Source organism: Myotis nattereri (genome assembly GCF_964212035.1).
Source record: "Myotis nattereri genome assembly, chromosome: 3".
NCBI classification, from domain to species: Eukaryota; Metazoa; Chordata; class Mammalia; order Chiroptera; family Vespertilionidae; genus Myotis; species Myotis nattereri.
In genome coordinates, this window is record NC_138077.1 from 172,873,306 (window position 1) to 172,879,305 (window position 6,000).

Sequence of the window (6,000 nt, forward strand, 5' to 3'; positions counted from 1 at the left end):
TTTGACTTGATTCTTGCGCTCCTCTGGTCTGCTGTTGGGTGTCTGTATAATATTCTTTATTTCAGTCAGTGTATGCTTAATTTCTAGTTGGTTCTTTATCACAACATCAAGGGTCTCATTAGATTTCTTGTAGATCTCATTAAGTTTATCGGCAGTTTCTAGAAAATTATTGAAAGACCTTAAAAGTGTGGTTTTGAGCTCTATATCCTCCATTTCTGTCATGTTTCTTTGTCTCCGCATTTTTTATGCTTTCTTGGTGCAGCCCCTTGTGGTCTTTGTGCGCAGTCTTGTTGTAGTTAAGCCTTAATTGTTGTCAGTAATACTGGGGGTGATTTGATCTCCAGGCCAACTGGCTATGAGAATCAGCTGTGTCTGCAGTGGGAGAACTTCTGTGCTGGATCTCTAGGGCGGTGCTAATCTAGCCTTTGCCTAAGGCTACCCCGCAAATGCCTCTGTGCAGGGCTTGGGCGGGGCGGGTCCCAGGGGATCTACAGGGCGGGCGGGGCGAGCAATTATGGCTGCTCTCAGTCCTGTCCCCAGGGGCTCTGCCTCTCAGAGTCCCAGCAACCACTGCAAACCTTGGAGAGAAAGCTGCCTTCGAGTTCTGACCGAAGCCAGACAGTACCGTTTGAATCTGGGTCCCTAGAGACTCGCCCGGATCTGGAGCTCAGAGTTTGAGACTCCCTCCCGATTGAAACAGACAGCCTTGCCCACCGCCGCCAGCCCACTCCGCATGCACTCCGCACCTTAGTATTTTACTTCAGCACTGCGCCTCCTCTGAGTCTCGGTATGCTATTCTCTTTCCTCCTAGTTGTAGAACTTCCACTCAGCCAGCCTTCCTGTGGTTCTGGATGATGTCCGTTCTATCTTTTAGTTGTATTTTTGAAGTGGTTGTTCGAGGCAGCAAACTCCAGCGTTAACCTATGCCGCCATCTTGGTTTTCCTCTCCTAATTTATCTTTTTAACAATGAATTATCATCTGCATTCTGAAAATGCAGAGAACTTCCTACAATTTCCAAAAACCAGGGGGAAAGTACTTTGAAAGAGGTAATAACAGAGAAAGACAGCAGAGATGCCACTGATGGGAGCAAATTTCACCTTGGGAGGGAGGGAAGGTCAATTGTTATTGACTTTTTCAGCAGATAATTACTTTAAAAATGAGAATCAGATATTTAAAGTTTTCAATACAGACAGGAAGTCTGTCAACCTGATGTTCAACATCCACTTAACTCATCGCCTTCCTACCATACTCTGTCCTGGAGCTTCAGTAGAAGCTCCAGAAAATAACTCCAAAGGAAACCACCTTTCTCAAGGCAGAAGCCCCGCCCAGTCCCTATTATCAAAGCTACACCCTGAATTAGGGACTAAAGCTAAATGAAAACTGGCCTGTCCCTAAACCATGCAAGGTATACAGAGCACCAAAGTAAAAGTCAAGACTTTGGTTTTGTTTGCTTTTTTTAAGAAGACCAACATAGGAGAATGCTTATCTCACAAAGATTTCACTAACTTTTTCCTTTTTTAACCATAAGGCAGTTTGACAAATGAGTGCAATCAATATGAAGAGAATTCAAATCTGAAATTCTTAAAATGCACACTGTCTTTGTTTACAATAGTATTGTTTGGCAGGTACTAAATTATATAAGTGGTAATTATATTGTATATTTATCCTTCAGCAATTTGCTTTTTTAGCTCAACTTTATATTTTTAAAGATTCTGTCATGATGATATACACAACTCCTCTTCATTCATTGTAATTACTAAATAGTTTTCTGCTATAGGAATACATGATTTATTCATTCAATTTCCTGTTGGTGGGCATTTAGATTGTTTCCTATTGACCACTAACACAAAAACAGGATTAGAACTAAATATCTATTTCAAGAATCAATTTTTTTCTAGTTTATCCAATAACCAGTTCTTGAAATATGGGAGAATGGATAGCCTATAAGCTCAGAAATCACAGAGACCTGGAATCTACCCTTGAAGCTAGCTCTATGGTTCTTGTGACCAATTGTTTAAATCTCCCTATGCCTCATTTGTAAAATAGAGTTAATGAAAATTACTAAATATTTACAGTTGAAAGGACTAAATAAGACAGTATAAAGCATTTGGCCTGGTACACAATACACATTCCATAAACGGTAGCTACTATTATTAACATCTCTTTATAATCAAAATTATTTAAGTTATCTTGGGGGCCTTCATAAAAGCTAATAAATTATTTTACTTTTTTAAAAATTGATTTTACAGAGGGAAGGAGGAAGGGAGAAAAGGTGGGAGGAAGAGAGAGAGAGACATAGATGTGAGAGAGATACATGGATCGTTGCCTCCTGTAGGTACCATATCAGGGACTGAATCTGCAACTAGGTATGGGCCCTGATCGGGAATGGAACCCACAACCTTCCAGTCACACTAGCCAGGGTAATAATTAAATCATTTTAGCTAAGATTTGGCTCTATAAGCAATAATGATTTTTGTCAGAAGACTAAACAGCAAAAATTTTCATCAACGCAATGAATACAAGGGATGGGGGCATAGGGAGGCCTATAACTTGGGAGTTTTAAAAAAAACAGTTTCTAAATAGGAATGTAAGTGCTTCAGTAAGCTAAAACCTCTTAAGGAGAAACACACTCACACTGAATCCTAACACAGTGCTGTTCAACGCAAAAATAACGTGAGCCACATTATAAATTATCTCATAGCCACATGAGGTGAAAAGAAACAAGTAGAATTAGTTTTAATAATGTATTTTATGTAACCCAAGCTATACCAATTATCATTTCAATATGTAAATAATATTAAAAATAATAAGGTGCTTTAGGCTTTTTTTTTTAACACTAAATCTTCAAAACCTGATGTGTATTTTACATTGCTGGCACATCTCAATCCCAATGAGGCCTATTTCAAGTGCCCAATAGACAGTCACAAGTACAAGGAGCTGGCCCTGTCGACAGTGCAGTTTTAACCTATGCCTTTTCCGAAAGATCCCTGTACAGTGTTTTTAGCAAAGACTTTTATTGGCTAATACGACCTCTATTCCTTTTATCAAAGTAACTATCAGAGTGAGACACTCACAAACTTGAGTTCTCCTCAATAAAAATAACACAACTCCATAATTTCATCAAAATTAAACACCATAGTAGTGAAAGCAAAAAGTGGGAGCAGGGTGGCTTATAGTTTACAAGACATATTCTTTCGTTTCATTTCAACCTTCCCAAAACTCAGTGAGGTGGATCATTTACAAATGGGAAAACAGAAGACCAGAGTCAAGCGACTTGCCAAGAGTTATACTGGTAAGGGGACCCAGTTCCATTCCCCAAACTCCACAGGCTGCGCAGCTGGACAAACGCAAAACATAAGTGGGCTCTACTTCTTCAGCAAAGATCTACCCCATGACTAAAGAAAGGGTTTTGACAGGCTCTAACTCTCTCTCCATTTGCACAAGAATCTAAAGTCAGAGCTTTTAAAAAAGTCATTCAAATCCAAACAAAAAACACGTGAACGTGAAAAAAAAAACACACAAGAACATAGCAATGGTCAGTCAAGCAATTCCAAATGTTATGGTGGAACAGCCCTGTTTCTCAAAAAAAATGTACTCTAGTACCAAGGTGGGCAAAGTCTTAAGTAAACCAATTAAACCCCATTTTGTCTTCCCCTACCTAATGCTTTTTTGTTAAACTTTAACAAAGCAAGTACATTCAGACTGCTTGGTTGTTTAGCTTAAGGATAATTATTAAATGCTTTTAAGTAAAAATGCAATTACAAGGGTTACTGAATTCTGAACCACTGTCTCACATCACAGGGTTCTAAAAGTGAACTCACTACAGGAAGATTACAGATTGTTCTTTTTAAGAATACTAACTGAAAGACCATATGCCATAATTTTATTAGTGGTTATTTTTAATGGTAGGTGGGATTTTTGTGTGCTTTTAGTTCCTTTTCTGAAAATTCTCTCCAATTTTTCTACAATGAATCTATGTTAGCTTTATGGTTATAAAAATATGAATATATGACTTCAACTTATTAAGGCATCTTTAAACACAGATGAGGGCTTAAAACAATTTCTTTTCATATTTAAGCAAAGCTATTATTCTGCTCATCTTATGTGACCTTTAATAGGATCTCAATTAACAAGGGCAAATCCCTTCAGAACTCAGTTTACAAATGTTATGCATAAAGTACCTTCCAGCTCCGACTTTAACTCTCTAATTATTTTAAATTTCTGATAACCCTCATAAAGGCCATTAGGGCCTAGAAACACGGAGCTCATTTTAGCTAAAAGTCACGATCTCGCCTCACTTTTCCTGATGTGGCAAATGAACCCATTTGAGTTTTTACTCCAACTCCTCCCTAGCTTTCCTTTAAAAAAGATGTGTGCATTCCTTGACCGGTTTGGCCCAGTGGATAGAACGACGGCCTGCGGACTGAAAGGTCCCAGGTTCAATTCCAGTCAAGGGCATGTACCTTGATTGCGGGCACATCCCCAGTGGGGATTGTGCAGGAGGCAGCTGATCGATGTTTCTAACTCTCTATCCCTCTCCCTTCCTCTCTGTAAAAAATCAATAAAATATATTTTTTAAAAATAAAAAAGATGTGTGCAAATGAACTAGCAGCCAATAGGAGCTTAGAAGGCCTAGAAGGTGCTATTACCATCCTGGGTGTTAACTGGTTTCTTTCTCTGCTAGCTCTCCAGCAGGCTTCTTCATTCATCTACCAAACACTTGTTTGTTGTGCACCTATCCAAGGCCAGACTCCAAAAGCAGCCGAGAAGCACCCTAGAGAAATAAAGCCTGAAAGGCGCGCCCTCTCGATCGCGAGGACAAACGAGACAACAACGAATTCCAATCCAAAGTGACAAGAGCCACCTGGAGCTGTGACAAAGTGCCAAGTGAACACTGCAGCGGGGGAGTAATCGACCCGCTAGGTGTGCCGGGCACTGGGGAGCTTTGGAGGGGGCGGGGAAGGATCTGAACAGGCTTTCCTGAACCGGCCTTAAAGCAGGAATCCAGGAATCACCCCAAAGGCTGGAGGCCAGCGCGCTTTCCGCCAGGTCCTCCCCATCCGTAACGTGAGGCTAGCAGAGCCCAGGCCTGACCGCCGGCCTGGGAGCCCGGCTACGTGACCACCGGGCGCCCAGACAGGAGCCTAGCCGCCCCCTCGCTGGAGGCTGGCACCCCTCCTTGCCCGGGCCCCCGAGGCCGGCCACCACCTGTTCCTTTTCGCCGTCACTGGCGGAGGAAAGATTCCGCCCCGCTCTGGGGGCAAAGCGCAGGCACCGATCTGGGAGCACAATTGGAGGCCGGCCACGCCCGGAGCAGAAGCGGCCGAGATTTGAGGGCCGCCGGGGCCTGCCGAGGCGGGCGGGTCAGCAGCGGGCGGCCTGGGCCAGCCCTGGCCCCGGGGGGACGGAGGCCGCGGTGGGGTCACCGGGGCCGACGCGGAGGACGGCGCCCCGCACCCTCCGCGGGCCCGGCCACCCCGGCGGCGCCCTGCGTCTCCCGTGCCAGCTCCTCCCGGAGGCGGACAGAGGGCGCGCGGGCAGCAGGGGCGGGCGGCTCCCAGGAGGGGCCCCCGGCCGATCTGGAGGCGCAGGGACCCCGCGCGCCCTCGCGCGCTCACGCAGCCGGGGCCCCCGCTTTACCTGGTCCGGCGGGGACGCGGGTGGGAGCCGAGCGGGACGACGAGCAGGCGGGCGCGGCGTCGGCCCTCCCTCACCTGGGCGGAAGTGCGAGCCGGGTGACCGCCTCACCTGCGGGCCCTCCTCCCCGACCTCCCCTCCCGGGGCGGGGCGCGGGGATGGCGCTGGCCAGGGAGCCCGGGGCGGCGGCAGGCCGGCGTGGGGAGGGGGCGCTCGGCTTCTGTACTTTCTGCAGGTGAAGTTCGATGGGCGAGGGAGGCTTAAATTGCCTGAGAAAGGTGGGGTCTGGGGCCCAGTGGGCAGAGGAGACGCCAAGTGCTGGGGGCAGCAGGCAGTCATGGGGAGGGGAGGTCGCAGGACTG

General features: G+C 45.7%; 1 protein-coding gene across 1 annotated transcript in view; it reads right to left on the reverse strand.

The window, feature by feature from the left end:
- Positions 1-5,785, reverse strand: part of PATJ (PATJ crumbs cell polarity complex component) — a 304,927-nt gene extending 299,142 nt beyond the window's left edge. Inside the window, exon 1 of the mRNA XM_081087464.1 lies at positions 5,642-5,785. The gene's annotated coding sequence lies outside the window, so the exon portion shown is untranslated. The remainder of the gene's footprint in view (positions 1-5,641) is intronic.
- Positions 5,786-6,000: the final 215 nt, after the last annotated feature.